The sequence below is a fragment of the Eriocheir sinensis genome, chromosome 18 (genome assembly GCF_024679095.1).
Source record: "Eriocheir sinensis breed Jianghai 21 chromosome 18, ASM2467909v1, whole genome shotgun sequence".
Classification (NCBI taxonomy): Eukaryota; Metazoa; Arthropoda; class Malacostraca; order Decapoda; family Varunidae; genus Eriocheir; species Eriocheir sinensis.
In genome coordinates this window covers 124,337-140,553 of record NC_066526.1, presented here as the reverse complement: position 1 = coordinate 140,553, position 16,217 = coordinate 124,337, and the positions used below count along the sequence as shown (strand labels likewise).

Here is a 16,217-nt window from a genome sequence, read left to right as displayed (position 1 = left end):
GGTTCATGGGGATTCTTCAGGGTTACTTACTGGCTCCTCTGCTTCCCCAGTCATGATTGGACGGGAACTAAAGGGTCTTCTCCCTGAACCCTCCCATGTAAATGAAGGGCTTGAATATTCCCCACTAGAGAATTCATTGTTATTTTGTTGTGTCAGCCAGCAGCAGCAGCGGCGGCTGCCAGATATCCGATGATCAAATGCCCAGCTGGCACGTGTCACCTGCTCCCCAAGGGCTGCCAGGAAGACCTTCATGCAGCCAACACAAGCCCAAAGTCTATTTGTTGACTGAGGAATGAGTTCCCGCCTTCTGCTGTTAAGAGCCACACAAATGATACGTAGGAATATGAACTCCACTTCCACATCCTCCACTTCTCAGATGTTGTTTCACTTTGACCACTTAGTGTGGACCAGAGGGTTTAGGTGGCCTGAAGATTTACTTAAGCAGGTCAATCATTTTCCCCTGACAACCCCAGGCTCCTGTGATCCTGTGGTCGTCGCCTGTGGGGCAGGTGGCGGAGTGGAAGGAGGGCCACGCGAGTCTCTCAGTGACGCTCTTCAAGGTGCAGGTGGAGGCAGTCTTTGGGGTGCAGGACAACACCTCCTTTGTGGCCTTTGATGACTTCAGCATCCACGCTGGAACCTGTGGTGGCTCAGGTCAGTCGCTGCTTCCTTATGCTTGGGAATCTGAATCTGTGACATTCCTATTATTTTTCTAGAATTGTCTCTAACAGAATCAGCTTCTCCTCCTCTTCCCATGATGTAAGGCACCATTTGATCTGCTTCCAGCCGAGTGTAACTTTGATGGCTTTCACTTCTGTGGGTGGACCCAGTTTGTGGAGAAGGCCTACTGGGAGGTTGCTCAGGGAGTGGATCACACCTACGAGGAGGAAGGTAAGGACACGCCACCTCGCCGGGAGATACAAGTTTGACCTTTCGTGTATCTCTTCATCCTCCACTACTATTACTTTTCTTTCTTCATATCTTCCTCCTCTTTGTTAGAAATGTGGAAAAAACAACATGATTTGTATGGCATGGAAGTATCTGGTATTTTGACACCAAGTGGTTTTGTTCTGTAGCAGCACTTATTTGTTGCAGATTTATGTTAAGAGTTTAGGAGAGACATGCAGTAGAACTTTGTGTTTATCCAGCTTAAGTTCACATTACTGCAGCAGTGTCAAAACTTGCAAAATTTTGTCATTATGGTATTTTGTGTAATGCCCTGCAGGAGGCGGCATGCTGGTGCTGGAGCCCACCAGGTACGAGGCGGGGGACACGGCCGTGCTGCGCAGCGTCCTCATGGAGCCGGCCATGGCGCTGTCTGGCTGTCTGCAGTTTTGGTTCCAAATCAAGGACGTAGAGGAGGGCACCATTAATGTCTACATTGAGGTAATGTGTTCCTCAGTCAGATTGTGAAAACCCTATGCTGTTTGTAAGGGTGAGATTCGCTTGCTTTGTGATACAGTTATCAGTGTGGTGTTGTAGTGTGTTTTCCAATACCAAGAAATTCAACTTAGGATAAGTGTTGTTCAAGACAAAGGTCACAACTGGCATCAAGTTTCATTAATGACAGATTTCATGGAAAACCATTTTTATATAAGCCATGATAAATATTTTTCCTTGAGTCCATGTCCTACAAGCACCTTCTGCCCCTTCCCTCCAGCCCGTCGGTGCAGAGCGGGTGCTGGTGTGGAGCCTGAGTGGCCGGCAGCAGGAGGGCTGGAGTGCGGCCAGGGTCCCGCTGCACGGCATCACGGACACCTACTTCACCATCCTGCTGGAGGGAGTGGTGGGAGTCAACCAGCTGGAGAGGATTCGTAAGTAACAATCAGACACTTAAGAGAGGATTGAAAGGTTTTCATGATCTCAGAAAATGTTGTGCATACCTGTACTGACATGTGCAACACTAAGCCTCAGGTAATTTGAACAAAAGAAATATGAATATGAAAATGGAAACTCATTTTTGAAAGAAGATTTATTTCTTTTGAGTTATCTTTTGATCAACACTAATGAACACAAACACACGTGTGGGTTTTGTAATCCCTCACTGAAGCTGTGCTTCAGAATATGGAATTCACTTCTACTTAAGTGGACAATATCTTTTTGTGTGTGGTAGTTAGAATACATCATTGATGTTTGCTCTTTGGAAAAATCTATACTGTGTGATAGAAAAAGATCACAATTTTAATCCTCATTCAAGTGATGCATAACCCATTATATAGAAACACACAATTACTTATTACAAAGAAATAAAAACATAACAGTTTGGCATTTTTGTGATTTTGAGACTGAGAGGCCCACAATGTCTTTTTTCTCTTCCCATCATTTCCTCCCTCATGAGTCAGAGCTACAAGCAAATGATCACCAGACATCAATCTTGGTGCATGCTGCAGCATTCACACAGAGTTCTAGCGGCTTCATGGCATGGCTGTTAGCCTGCACCTCATCTTGTTAGGTATATTCACTTGAAGGCGGGGTGTCAGGAGGCACCACCTGCCCCTCTGTTACCAGCTCTGCTCTGTTCAGAGACAAGTTGTGAATAAAGGAGGCTGTGGAGGTAGCGCTGTGTGGCTGTGCTGGCAGGCCAACACATTGTGCTGCATCCGGCACAAGTACCAAAGCTCCCTGGCCCTAAACAAGCAGGGCAAGTGTTGGATCCCCCATCAAGAAGAAGGCCGGCAGGCTGACTCACTGACTGGAGAGCCAAATCATGGTTATCTTAACTATTATGGTAATGGAAGTAAGAAAATAACTAACCAACAGATGTGTCCAGGCACTGGGCTCAGTGCTGCCTCAGTGGAGTGAACGGTGTGGCTGGCATCCCGCTGGCCACTGGCACAGGCTGTCTGCATGGCAGTGGTTGCCAGCCTGGCGGCAGGAAGCACTTCATCTGCCGGGTTTATCATTACGTGCCTCTTATAATTGCCTTCACTATTCACATCTTGATGATTCAGTGGCAAAAATAGGACAAAATCTGAAACATGTTTTGCCAGATATCATCCTTAGCCAACGCTTTGTTGGAAAGACATTCCCAAAACACATGGCCTCTGAAACCCATAGCAGGGATTTTTTATCTGAATACATAGCAATTTTTAAGATATTCACCAAAACTCCAGAAGAGTAGATTAGAAGATTCTTGCTAAGGAGAATGAATGGGCCAGAGCTAACCCTTTGTGCCTTGGCCCTTCACCTGGCCGGGCGCAACATTTGGTGCTGGTTTTGCTGCTGCAGCGTCAGCCAGTGGTAGTGTGGATGGTGCTGCTTGATGCTTAAGGAAACCTGTGCAAGTTCTCTCACCTGGTAGTTTTTTCTCCTCCAAGTGCATACAGTTGTTTTGGTGTCCCTTGAGGTGAAGCCATGCACCCTGCCATCCAGGAAAGGATGTGACGGTGACAGTTTGAGAATGATGACGGCATCATTTTGTAGTGACACGACTAGCCTGATGGGTGAGCCTCCCATAACCCACTTAGCCAGTGGGGCACCTCTTTGGCCGACTGGTAAAGGAGTACTGGCTCTCCCGTTACGCTGGTCGCGGGTTCGATCCCTGGCGCCGGCAAACCTTTCCTTGTCTGGATTAATTTCTCGTGTGTTTCGTTACACACAGAGGACGTGTGGAAGTATAGAAAAGAGAAATTTCTGGCATTTCAATTTGACCTTTTCTTTCATCATGTAAGTTCAAACTTGTGAATCAGTAGGATAACAGCTGTTCCTTCCCCTCCACAGACATTGATGATATCCTAGAGTTTGTGGGCAAGTGTGGTGTGTGGCCAAGGGAAGCAGAGCCCACCAACGACACTGCCACCACCACCACCACCACGCCCCACTCCACCACCACACGAGGTTACTGCCACCACACTCTTTTTATGGCTGTTCGTTGTATCTAGAGACTTTCTTCTCTTTTAGAATGTCACAAACTTCATGTATGGCATTATGAATGGCAGTATAATATTTACTTTGAATGGGTTCAAGCTCCCACCAAATATCTTCAAGGCATTTTAAAACATTTTGATGTGAGTTTAGAAGCTCAGAACATTGTGTAACAAGACATCTTGCCAATCTTCAGAGCCACTTGGTGAAAATGACTGTGACTTTGAGAACATGCTGGAGCCCCTCTGTTCCTGGGGCGTGGCGGAGGGGAACAACACCAGGCCGTGGATCTGGAGCAGCGCGCCCCCAGACACCTTCACCCCGGGACCGGCCACTGACCACACCTATGCGACAGGTGCTGAGGCCTTGGAGCAGAGTTTATCAACTTTGATGAGGCTCCAGAAATGGCTGCCTCCACACTTGCATTATTATTGTAATATGATGAAGGATAGAATTTTGCTTTCCCATCCTCAATAGGCATCATTATTTCTTTTGCTCTGAATGTTCCTTTTCCTGTCAGAATCGGGTCACTATGTTTATGTGGAAGCCCAGTGGAAGGACGTCCCCGCCACAGCCACCCTGTACCACGCAGACAGGGAAGTCTCCTGCCTCCAGTTCTGGTACTACATGTACGGAGAGCTCACGCCCTCCCTCACGGCCACCACACAGAGCGGTGGAACCGTGAATGAGCCAGTCTTTCTGAGAAACGGCTCCCAGGGAGATCTCTGGCACCCAGCTAAACTAGACCTTATTATAAAAGAAGAATCTTGTAATGTAAGTGTTGAAAAGAATCTCAGCAGCCTGGAGCTTTGAGATGGTTATTTTAAGAAGCAGATCCTCATGTGTGTGCTGTGATATATTGTTATCTTTATCCTATTTTTCTTAGTGTCGTGCATTTTATGATCCGGTAAAGGTGATTCTTATGCTCATTCTAGGTAGCAATTAAAAAGAAAACTCTAACACCTCCTTTAGTATTGTGTATTGGTTGAGTGTGTGTCCTGCACTGACTGAGTCAAGTCATTGTAAGGAGTGTGTTTCAGCAAACACTTTCTTGGCAGGCAACAATCATTGCTTCCTGGGAGGAGTCCAGCCAGGGGATTGTGGCCGTGGACGACGTGAGGCTTCACGAAGGCCTCTGTGAATACTATCCACAGGACCCAGACTCCCTCCATGACTTTGAGGAAAACGGTTCTAACTTTGTCTTGATTGATGGAAGCCACCTAGACTGGGATGTCATGAGTGTGGGTGAGCAGCCGGACCACTCGCTGGGCACCAACAAAGGTGAGCCAAGGCTGTGGACCGGGGGACAGTAGTGTTGCACTAATATCTAGCAGGACAATAGGTAAATGATGTTTTATGGAGCATTTTCTCATATCAATACAAGTATTAATATTTCACATTGTAAAATTATTTAAATTGTCACCAGGTCACTTTGCCCGAGTGGACCTAAGTGATCATGATCACAGCGAGGGCCAGCTGGGGCAGATTGTCTCCCCACTGTACCTCAACCCTGGCAAGGCATACTCGTGAGTATTTTTTGCCTTTACTGTCTACAGAACAGCTCATCACTGCCTGCCATCCCAGGTTTAGCTTCTGTGGCGATGGATCTTTGAGGTTACAGGAAGGAAGAAACATTTAAAGCACACGCACATACGTTTGATATTTTATCTTCATGGCTGTTTGTTCTCTTTTTTCCAGGTGCATGCATTTCTATTATTACTTCTCCGACCTCTCACACTCTGCCGTTCTGCGAGCATACATACGGTCAACCCAGGACGGCTCGGGTGTTTCCCTGAACATGACCAAGATGCCGCTCCTCACTCACACTGAAGACCAGGAAGGTTTGTGGGCCACCTACCAAGCCTTCATATACGAGTATGGGAATTTTCAGGTAAACTAACACACTAACAAATTCTGTTGTAGACTTTAATATTTTTGTGTAAATTATTATATATTGCACAGGCTGGAGGCAGCAGAACACTTAGCCTCAGACCTTACTATTATTTCCGATTTGGGCAAGAAGAACCTGGTGTCCTTCAGCACCTCAAAAACAGTTTCTCCACCTATTCACTCAACACAATCTTACAGACAACTATCCCCTATTCTTTGACAACACTCAGCTATCACCTTCCTCAACACTAAACATCCTCAGTCTGTCCTTAACTCAAAATCTCAACTGGAAACTTCATATCTCTTCTCTTACTAAATCAGCTTCCTCAAGGCTGGGCGTTCTGTACCGTCTCCGCCAGTTCTTCTCCCCCGCACAGCTGCTATCCATTTACAGGGGCATTGTCCGCCCTCGTATGGAGTATGCATCCCACGTGTGGGTGGGCTCCACTCACACAGCTCTCTTGGACAGAGTGGAGTCTAAGGCTCTTCATCTCATCAGCTCCTCCTCTTACTAGTAGTCTTCTACCTCTTAAATTTCGCCGCCATGTTGCCTCTCTATCTTCTATCGATATTTTCATGCTGAATGCTCTTCTGAACTTCCTAACTGCATGCCTCCCCCCCTCCCGCGGCCTCGCCACACACGACTTTCTACTCAAGCTCATCCCTATACTGTCCAAACCCCTTATGCAAGAGTTAACCAGCATCTTCACTCTTTCATCCCTCATGCTGGTAAACTCTGGAACAATCTTCCTTCATCTGTATTTCCTCCTGCCTACGACTTGAACTCTTTCCAGAGGAGGGTATCAGGACACCTCTCCTCCCAAAATTGACCTATCTTTCGGCCACTCCTCTAACTCTATTTAGGAGCACTGAGTAGCGGGCTTTTTTTTCACATTTGTTTCCTTTGTTTTATGCCCTTGAACTGACTCCTCTGCTGTAAAAAAAAAAAAGTCTCTCTGATTTAAAGACTTAGATCTGTTCGCTAAAATGTGAAAGTTTTCCTTTATGCATCCACTTGAAAATATAGTGAAGTAGAGTATCTGAGGCTGCATATAGAACATTGCATGAAAGCTTAAAGAATTATTTGTTAGACACATTGTTTGACATCCAGCGTGGCATTTCTACAGCTAAAACTTTCCCAACAGGTTGTCTTTGAAGCAGAAGTGCTGAAAAACAACTCCAGAGCAGTCATTGGAATAGATGACGTGTACTTCTCCACCGACCACTGCTTCCTGCACTCTAAATGTGACTTTGAGTACGGCGACATGTGCTCCTACACCAACTCCCGGGATGACTCGCTGGACTGGATCCTGGCAAGTCCCTCAGACCTTGTGCCCGGCCCGCCCCAGGACCACTCCACAGAGTCAGCCTTAGGTGGGCACTGCTTCCCTCCTCCCTGGAGGGTGTGACCAGTCTATTCTCCATCTGCTGCTTGTGATGGCTTTCCTCAAGACATGAGTAGTTGCTTCTTTCTGTCCAAAGAGCCTGTCTCTAGACTCAAAGTCTTGAACTCTCAGTCCTCTTTTCCTCAAGATGATATTTAATACATTTTCCTCAGTGAAATGGTGGCCATCCAGTTGGTCCTCCCAGACCTTCCCTGGTTCTCTGTGCCTCCCTTGTCACCTCACTCGCCCCATTACCCTGTGCCAGTGTTACACTTCAGGCTTTTCTTCACGTGGCAGCTCTTTTTCTTTTGCTTGGATGTGTCAGTATCAGTAAGGTTCAAGATATTTCCATTACCAGGATCACAGTAGAGGTGACCTCCACACTCATGCAATGGTATAATTTGCCTTAATAAAGATCATGTTTTACAACTCCTAGCTCACTCGACAAACTTCGATTCACTTTTACAATATTTTTTATGGTTAATTCCAAAGAGAGTCCCTTGACTGGGTATATATTCTGGTACAGGCCATTACCTGGGCATGTTTGGCTCCTACGTGGGTGAGGAGGGCGGCTACGCCAACCTTCTCTCGGAGTGGATGCAGGGAACAGATTCCCAACAGGACAGCTGCCTCTCCTTCTGGTACAACGCTGCCTTCACCAATGGCTCACTCACGGTACTGTACTTCTCCCTCACACAACCTGTATTGCTATTGCCTGGTTTTTAGTCTTATGGAAAGGTATATTAATTTATTTTCTGATGTGTTTTATCCGTGCGGAGTTGTGTGCATAGAATCTGTCCATTTTGCCTTACTGTTATGCTAGACATCCAGAGGTTCATCCACTCTGTTTTGGCTTCCTGATGTTTTGCAGGCTTACATTGCTGTTGGTTTGAAGCAAACCTTTAGTGCAACAAGAATTAGAATACTTTGCTAAGACTTACAAAATTGTTTTCTCTTTTAGGTCTCTGCTCAGAGGAAGGATGCCTGGCAAACCGTGTGGAGACTTACCTCTGGTCCAAACACCCTCTGGCACCATGCAACTGTCTCCCTGTTCCAGGACCAAATATATCGGGTAAGAATGTCCTTTATCTCTCACACCTGAATAAGTTTCCATGTCTACCACCACCACCACCACCACCACCACTCTTCTCTTCTTAAGACAGACAGAGTAGAGGCAAAGGCTTTCTGCCACATCAGCTCCCCTCCTCTTAGTGACTGTCTCCTACCTTCCAAATTTTCCTGCAATGTTGCTTCCTTTTGGACTCTTCTACAGCTGTTTTCATGTTGACTACTCCTCTCAACTTGCTAACTGTATGCCTCCATGCCTCCTGTGGCCTCATTGAACACAATTTTCTACTCTATCTCATCCTTGTGTTGCTCATGTTCTTTATGCAAGAGTCAGATAGCAGTTTCATTCTTTCATCCCTCTTTCTGGAACAGCCTTCCTTCATCTGTATTTCCTTCTGCCTATGACTTGAACACTGTCAAGAGGGGAGTATCAAAACACCTCTCCAATCAGATTTAACACCCTCTTCTGGCTGGAAACTCTGACTTTGTGCGGGAGTTGCTGGGAGGGGGGGGAGCTAAGGAGGTGGAAGGCTGGGAGGGTGGGGGGGAGGGCAGGGGTGGAAGGCTGCTGGGAGGGTGTGGGGCTGGCAGGGTAGTTGTAAGGCTGCTGGGAGGGGTGGGGCTGGCAGGGGAGGTGGATGGCTGCTGGGAGGGGTGGGGGCTGGCAGGGGAGGTGGAAGGCTGCTGGGAGGGGTGGGGCTGGCAGGGGAGGTGGAAGGCTGCTGGGAGGTGGGGGCTGGCAGGGGAGGTGGAAGGCTGCTGGGAGGGTGGGGGCTGGCAGGGGAGGTGAAGGCTGCTGGGAGGGGTAGGAGCTGGCAGGGGAGGTGGAAGGCTGCTGGGAGGGGTGGGGGCTGGCAGGGGAGGTGGAAGGCTGCTGGGAGGGGTGGGGGCTGGCAGGGGAGGTGAAGGCTGCTGGGAGGGGTGGGGCTGGCAGGGGAGGTGAAGGCTGCTGGGAGGGTAGGGGCTGGCAGGGGAGGTGGAAGGCTGCTGGGAGGGGTGGGGGCTGGCAGGGGAGGTGGAAGGCTGCTGGGAGGGGTGGGGGCTGGCAGGGGAGGTGGAAGGCTGCTGGGAGGGGTGGGGGCTGGCAGGGGAGGTGGAAGGCTGCTGGGAGGGGTGGGGGCTGGCAGGGGAGGTGGAAGGCTGTTGGCAGGGGTGGGGTCTGGCAGTGGAGGTGGAAGGCTGCTGGGAGGTGGGGCTGGCAGGGGAGGTGAGGCTGCTGGGAGGGGTGGGGGCTGGCAGGGGAGGGGAGGGGCTGGCAGGGGAGGTGAAGGCTGGGAGGGGTGGGGGCTGGCAGGGGAGGTGAAGGCTGCTGGGAGGGTGGGGGGCTGGCAGGGGAGGTGAAGGCTGCTGGGAGGGGTCGGGGCTGGCAGGGGAGGTGGAAGGCTGCTGGGAGGGGTGGGGGCTGGCAGGGGAGGTGGAAGGGTGCTGGGAGGGGTGGGGGCTGGCAGGGGAGGTGAAGGCTGATGGGAGGGGTGGGGGCAGGCAGGGCGCAGGGGAGGTGAAGGCTGCTGGGAGGGGTGGGGGCTGGCAGGGGAGGTGAAGGCTGCTTTGCAGGCACCAGCTGACTGAGAGTGTCTGGGTTTAAAATTGCCAATGGAAAAAAATGTGTTTTAAATTGAGGTAAGGGAAGTAAAGTACGTACAACCTTTGCAGAGATTTTTGTTGTATGAACATTTGTAAAATGGAGGTGTCATGTATTTAAGTAAGTAGAATCTGTGAATTGACAAGGCATCAAGGGTGACAAATTACCTATATGCTCCTAAAGTTAATTTTCCTTAATGACCGCACACACATATGTATTGCCTCAATGCAGATTGTAGTGACGGGAAGCCTGGCACCCCATCCCTACTCCTACATTGCCTTGGACGACCTTTTCCACACACCCTACGAAAGATGTTTAAATGAAGACGTGCTTCCCGAGGCTGCAAATGTTGTTCTTCAAGGTGACTATTGTACACTGCTGACCTGAAGGGCCATGAGTGGTGAAGCCAGCAGCTGGGGCCTCAGGGCACCAGGCCGCTGCAGGAGGGAGTTTGGAATACTTTTATAAAGAACAAATGACCACTTCATTTTCCATGTTTATCCTCCAGATATTGACTTAGATATTATAGAAGAGTCACTCCATCATTCTGCTGTAGGATTAAAAAAAATTGCTTTTCAATTGTCAAAGTGATCTATCTATCTATCTATCTATCTATATATATATATATATCTATATATATATATATCTATATATATCTATATCTATATCTATATCTATATCTATATCTATATCTATATCTATATATATATATCTCTATATATATCTCTATCTATATATATATATATCTATCTATATATATATATCTATCTATCTATCTATCTATCTATCTATCTATCTATCTATCTATCTATCTATCTATCTATATATCTATATATCTATATATATATATATATATATATATATATATATATATATATATACAGTCAAACCTCGGTTTGAAGTTTAACTCGTTCGAATTTTGCTACACCAAAACACTGTAAAAGGTTTGACTGTATATATATATATATATATATATATATATATATATATATATATATATATATATATATATATATATATATATATATATAAATTATTTTTTCCTTTTCTTCTTAGCTGAGCAAGATGTTGCGTGCAGCTTTGACTCCACATGGTGCAGCTGGACCCCTGGCAGCCTCTATGAGGTGGGGGAGTCGAGTGCCGTGCACGCAGACACTGTCAATGGAGGGTACGCCTTTGTGTTTGCCAATGGCTCACAGGAGTTTACAGAAGATCTCCTTGAGTCAAGACGTTTGGCAGAGTATCCTTTGAGCCCCCACAAGTACTGCTTCCACTTCTGGTAAGTTTTTGCTATGCTGCAATTATTTAATTTTTGTGTTTTCATTTTTTTGGGGTTTGATCTCCCCTCTGAAAATATGTGGGAAGCAAGGAGACAGTGATGGTGCCTCTGAGAATATGTGGGAAGCAAGGAGACAATGACATTCCCTCTGAGAATATGTGGGAAGCATGGAGACAGTGATGGTGCCTCTGAGAATATGTGGGAAGCATGGAGACAGTGATGGTGCCTCTGAGAATATGTGGGAAGCAAGGAGACAGTGATGGTGCCTCTGAGAATATGTGGGAAGCAAGGAGACAGTGATGGTGCCTCTGAGAATATGTGGGAAGCAAGGAGACAGTGATGGTGCCTCTGAGAATATGTGGGAAGCAAGGAGACAGTGATGATTATGGTCATGTCTGTATGTTCATGTATTTTAGCTTAGGATTCATTTATGTATCTTGTATAATTTCCCATGCAGGTATTACATGTTTGGCCCAACAACCCCTTGGATGTCAGTGAGCCCCAGGATCCTCAAGAACCAGCTGGGAACCATGGCACAGAGCTACATGGCATGGCAGAGAAGCAGTGGAGTCATTGACATGTGGCAGGAAGGAAATGTTGAATTATCCTCTGCAGATGGTGACTGGCAGGTAATACTCATGACGGCACAAACATTATAGCACCATGTTTGTTAGACTCATGATGGCACAAACATTATAGGACCATGTTTGTTAGACTCATGATGGCACAAACATTATAGCACCATGTTTGTTTGACTCATGATGGCACAAACATTATAGGACCATGTTTGTTAGACTCATGATGGCACAAACATTATAGGACCATGTTTGTTTGACTCATGATGGCACAAACATTATAGGACCATGTTTGTTTGACTCATGATGGCACAAACATTATAGGACCATGTTTGTTTGACTCATGATGGCACAAACATTATAGGACCATGTTTGTTAGACTCATGATGGCACAAACATTATAGGACCATGTTTGTTTGACTCATGACGGCACAAACATTATAGGACCATGTTTGTTAGACTCATGATGGCACAAACATTATAGCACCATGTTTGTTTGACTCATGATGGCACAAACATTATAGCACCATGTTTGTTTGACTCATGATGGCACAAACATTATAGGACCATGTTTGTTAGACTCATGATGGCACAAACATTATAGGACCATGTTTGTTAGACTCATGATGGCACAAACATTATAGGACCATGTTTGTTAGACTCATGATGGCACAAACATTATAGGACCATGTTTGTTTGACTCATGATGGCACAAACATTATAGGACCATGTTTGTTTGACTCATGATGGCACAAACATTATAGGACCATGTTTGTTAGACTCATGATGGCACAAACATTATAGGACCATGTTTGTTTGACTCATGATGGCACAAACATTATAGGACCATGTTTGTTTGACTCATGATGGCACAAACATTATAGGACCATGTTTGTTAGACTCATGATGGCACAAACATTATAGGACCATGTTTGTTTGACTCATGATGGCACAAACATTATAGGACCATGTTTGTTTGACTCATGATGGCACAAACATTATAGGACCATGTTTGTTTGACTCATGATGGCACAAACATTATAGGACCATGTTTGTTAGACTCATGATGGCACAAACATTATAGCACCATGTTTGTTTGACTCATGATGGCACAAACATTATAGCACCATGTTTGTTTGACTCATGATGGCACAAACATTATAGCACCATGTTTGTTAGACTCATGATGGCACAAACATTATAGCACCATGTTTGTTTGACTCATGATGGCACAAACATTATAGCACCATGTTTGTTTGACTCATGATGGCACAAACATTATAGCACCATGTTTGTTTGACTCATGATGGCACAAACATTATAGCACCATGTTTGTTAGACTCATGATGGCACAAACATTATAGCACCATGTTTGTTTGACTCATGATGGCACAAACATTATAGGACCATGTTTGTTTGACTCATGATGGCACAAACATTATAGGACCATGTTTGTTAGACTCATGATGGCACAAACATTATAGGACCATGTTTGTTTGACTCATGATGGCACAAACATTATAGGACCATGTTTGTTTGACTCATGATGGCACAAACATTATAGGACCATGTTTGTTTGACTCATGATGGCACAAACATTATAGGACCATGTTTGTTTGACTCATGATGGCACAAACATTATAGCACCATGTTTGTTTGACTCATGATGGCACAAACATTATAGGACCATGTTTGTTAGACTCATGACGGCACAAACATTATAGGACCATGTTTGTTAGACTCATGATGGCACAAACATTATAGGACCATGTTTGTTAGACTCATGATGGCACAAACATTATAGGACCATGTTTGTTAGACTCATGATGGCACAAACATTATAGGACCATGTTTGTTAGACTCATGACGGCACAAACATTATAGGACCATGTTTGTTAGACTCATGATGGCACAAACATTATAGGACCATGTTTGTTTGACTCATGATGGCACAAACATTATAGGACCATGTTTGTTAGACTCATGATGGCACAAACATTATAGGACCATGTTTGTTTGACTCATGATGGCACAAACATTATAGGACCATGTTTGTTTGACTCATGATGGCACAAACATTATAGCACCATGTTTGTTTGACTCATGATGGCACAAACATTATAGGACCATGTTTGTTTGACTCATGATGGCACAAACATTATAGGACCATGTTTGTTTGATTGACCCCCTTCACCCAGACAAGTGTTATGGCCGCCACTCCCCAGGCTGTAACACAGTGATTTTTGCCCCATTTTCAAAACTCCACACCAGAATATACTTAACTTGGAACAATGAAGCAAACTGTGTGTGTAACCTCTGACCCTCGGCTCCTCAATACCGGTCTCACAAGGTCAGGAGACTATTTTTTTCAGATTTTTTTATTTCAGTATCAGAGAGAGAGAGAGAGAGAGAGAGAGAGAGAGAGAGATCACTGTTTTTGTAATCACTCTTATCATGAAAACCTCACTGGCCATTATCTCCATGAGGTCCAGCAAATCACACTTTATCACAAATATGGATGAACCACTGTCATGATGTTTCTTATAGTGGCCAGCTGTCAGCTGGGGTTGAGGGGGCAGTGCAGCATAAGATTTAGAGTTACATCTTACACAGGGAGGGTGGCTCACAATCCTTGCTTCCTGGCAGCTGGTGATACAGGTGACGAGGAACGAGTACAGCTTTGGGGTGGTCGCCATGGACGAATTTGACTTGTGGGTTGGCTCTTGCTCCATGTCAGTTCTGGATTGTGATTTTGAATCAAATTCCTGTGGATGGTTCGAAGATCAGTCTTACCCGCTGAAATGGACGGTGGTGGCGGCCAGGGAAGGGGCTGAGTCAATGGGCTACGACCACACCACGTACTCCCCGCACGGCAAGTAGCTCATGCTTTAATTGTTGAGTAATCAGTTTGTTTTGGTCCACATGTCTTTGTGACAAACAGACAGTAAAAAAAAAAATGCAGTTGCTTTCCTCAGAGGCAAGAGATAATGACTCCAAAATAAGTATTTTTCATGTGCATTTTTTCATTGAAGAAACATTAACCCCTTCAACACGAGGACGCGTATGCTGCGTCCTTGCGTGCCCGTACCATATCCGAGGACGCGCATACTGCGTCCTGGCTTGCTTTAGCCAATATACGAGTTATTTTATCTCTTTATTTATGCTTACATCTCAAAATTATCAATTAATTTGTTTCTTTATGTGCACCATTTAATTCTGCATGTTTTCATATATAATACATGATGATTATGTTGAGTTTATGGCTGAAAACTTGTTATATTCAATAGTAACATTTGAAATTTGGCGCGCGCGGCGATCCCGGATACGGTGCGGGGCACTGTTTTGGGCCGGCCATAGTGAAGGGGTTAAGGATCAAATGACCTCCAGCTTGGCTATGATTACTCCATGATAGAGCTTGGTTTATAATATTGAAAATTTTATAATATATATATATATATATATATATATATATATATATATATATATATATATATATATATATATATATATATATATATATATATATATATATATATATTTTTTTTTTTTTCCATGTTTCCATATATATACAGGACCTTCAAATGGTCATCTGAAAATATATTTTTTTAAATGTCAAGCTGTTTCACTTTTGCATGACAGTAAAGTGTTGTCAGACCCTCTCTCTTAGTGTAAAGATTGGCCGTCCAGTGGAGGCTGCAATGTTGTGTGCTTACCTTGTAGGCCACTACGTCTACCCACGCCTGAGGGAAGGCAGTGAGAATGGGACCAACTTGTCAGGCTTGCTGCGGGGGCCCCGGCTCGCTGCAGGTGGGGGCGACCAGTGCCTGACCTTCTGGTACAGCATGGAAGGTAATGCTCTCACCCTGACCTGCTGGCTAATACTCACTTGTTTCTGAGGAAGAGAATTTTTCAGTCATGAAAGGCTATCATTTTCTTAATTTCTTGATTTCTTTTAAACATATCATTCTTTTCTACAGGATCAACTGTTTTAAGGTTACTGAACACTGAGGGAGGTGCCCAAGAGGAGCTTTGGAAGTATGAGAGTAAATACTTCTCTGGCTGGGTCCTGGGGCAGGCGAGCCTCAACATCAGCACCAACATCACGGTGCGTCAGAGTGCTCCCGCCACCACCCGCAACACAAGTTCAGACTTTTGAAATTAGCATAGGCTGAAAAACCTAAAGAGGATGGATAGTTATATAATCCAGCTTGACCTCTCACTCTTCATAGTAGAGCAAGTTGTTTGCATCATAAGACAATATTCAAGGGTTTTTTTCAGCAAGTAAAATCATTTTTACATTGAAAGCTTTATTCAGTTTTCTTAAACTTTGCACCATGTTTTTCACCTCTGAGAAATTTTGAGTTGAGAGGTGTCACTTTATTCATCTGAAATGCTGCTCTTATCACCACTCAACTGAAAAAGATTATGCATCACTTTCTGTCCCCTATATGCTATGTGTGCTGCAGCCAGATATCCTGAGCATTAGCCTGTGTGATGGGCTCTTACCCGCCACGGCCTCAAAGGGGAAGAGATAATGGTGAACAGCGGTGCAGCGTGTGGGTCATTGTGTTCCC

The 16,217-nt window shown here is 45.3% G+C and overlaps 1 pseudogene; it reads left to right on the top strand.

The window, feature by feature from the left end:
* The window catches only part of LOC127000187 (MAM and LDL-receptor class A domain-containing protein 2-like), a 156,334-nt pseudogene that overhangs the window by 63,333 nt on the left and 76,784 nt on the right, over positions 1 to 16,217 (top strand).